The following is a 1,895-nucleotide window of genomic DNA, read 5'->3' as shown; positions in this document are numbered from 1 at the left end:
TAAGCTGACTCCTTACCTTTGTGCTGGTATAAGGAACGCGAATCGAATCCAGTCTGTTTCAGTTGTGTGAATAACCCATAAAAACTCTCCAACAAAGTACATCCAATGACCATTTTTGTCCACAAATGCGTATAATCCGTGAAATATAATATATTGTCCATTGTTTACATCAGATTTCACATGCACGTCTTGTAATAGATTATAATATACAATCTGAGGACTAAATCGTAACACTTGTATATGAGATTACACTCGCGTTTAAAACCAGCGGTCAAACAGGTTTGTAAAAGTAGGCGGGAGTATTCACCTTATTCCGCCACGCCCCTTTTTAATTCTTCGCTCTTCCGCATTTTGTCAACCGACTTCCGCTGCTAATATGGCACAGTGCATTTGGTGGTTAGTTTGGTGGTTAGAAGATTGTTTGTAGTTCACTATAACTTTAGCGAAATGACAAATATCGCTACTGCTGTAAATGTTTTAAATTAGGAGCACGGTTAAAACTTCATACGACGCTCGGATAGTCTTATATTGTCCCATCAATCGTCTCGTGGTTAGATGATATGAAGCGGCCGCGGCAAGTAACCTGGCATATTTAATTACCTCGTCCTGTCAGGAGTTGATGGAGCAGCATTGAAAATTATTAAAAGTATGTCTATCAATATTTACACAGTGATTTCGTCTTTTTTAAAGCAAATGTGCACCTTAGCCAGTCCAATAACTATTTCGTTTTTATGTGGTACCATGATAGAATTAATTTGCAAACTTGCCAACACTTATTCCTTCAAATCAGGAGACTTAAATCCTTTTAAGTGGAATCTACAAAGCTCACATATGGTTTAAGAAATTACTTACAGATAATATCTGATCACACTGTAAAGGTTTATATAACTGCATGGCAGGTTACATCTGATCACATAGTAAAGGTTTAATATAACTGCATGACAGGTAACAGCTGATCACATAGTAAAGGTTTAATATAACTGCACAACATCTGATTGTAAAGGTTTAATATAATTGCACAACATCTGATCACATTGTAAAGGTTTAATATAAATGCACAACATCTGATCACACTGTAAATGTTTAATATCACTGCATGACATCTGATCACATATGAAGGTTTAATGTAACTTTACAACAGGTAAAGCAAGACCACCCTGCAATAAATTAAGACACAGCTTTATCGGAGTCATCAGGAGCTGATCCCAAGTGTTTATCTGGAAGCTGTTGGTGTATGTACTGGTAAAGTGCTTGGCGACTGTGTAATGGATGCAATATCAACCCTCTGTAAAGCTGAACCAAAGATGGTTGTTTCTCAGCAGAGATATGTACATTTGTGCCAGCTCAACACATTGGAGCAGTTTCTCGGACAGGGTTTACAGGACTAGGATTTAATTATATTAGGATTTACAAACAAACCCTACAAAAAAAAAAAAACAAGACTGGTGCACATCTTGTGACAAAACAATGGCACTCATATATGTTGAGGTATGTCAGTACAAGGTGTTTTTAAATTATTGTAGCTCAAATATGCATTTTAGCCTGGGACCAGGATAAGCCCTGTCAGGGAAACTGCACCATTGTTTTCCCATATCAGATGTAGGTTGCTTCAGGTTGAGTTGTGATTTTAAAGTATAGTTGTGGTCAGAGACGGATGGATCCTCCCATTGTGTTTCTGCATCACAGTTTAGGAACATGTTGATTGTATCATCCTCACAGTTGTCCACTGCATCACTACACATCAATGCATCTGTGAAAACAATAAAACCATAAACATTTTTATGTTAGTATTTAAAATAAACTTGCATCATGAGAATTAATATATAAATGGCACCCATACTTAAACAGAACAGTGTGTAAGAGAGAGATGCATTAAAAAGAGACAGTAACATTAT

At 36.7% G+C, this 1,895-nt stretch overlaps 1 long non-coding RNA gene across 1 annotated transcript; it reads left to right on the top strand.

Annotated features, from left to right (window-relative positions):
* The first annotated feature begins 847 nt into the window (after nt 1–847).
* LOC141362478 (uncharacterized) lies at nt 848–1,266 on the top strand. Its single transcript, XR_012368266.1, has 2 exons — nt 848–969; nt 1,004–1,266. It is a non-coding gene; the product is annotated as an uncharacterized lncRNA (long non-coding RNA).
* The last annotated feature ends 629 nt before the right edge of the window (nt 1,267–1,895 follow it).

Source organism: Misgurnus anguillicaudatus, unplaced genomic scaffold (genome assembly GCF_027580225.2).
Source record: "Misgurnus anguillicaudatus unplaced genomic scaffold, ASM2758022v2 HiC_scaffold_27, whole genome shotgun sequence".
Classification (NCBI taxonomy): domain Eukaryota; kingdom Metazoa; phylum Chordata; class Actinopteri; order Cypriniformes; family Cobitidae; genus Misgurnus; species Misgurnus anguillicaudatus.
Note: the sequence above shows the minus strand (reverse complement) of the source record. Positions and strands in the feature narration are given on the sequence as shown.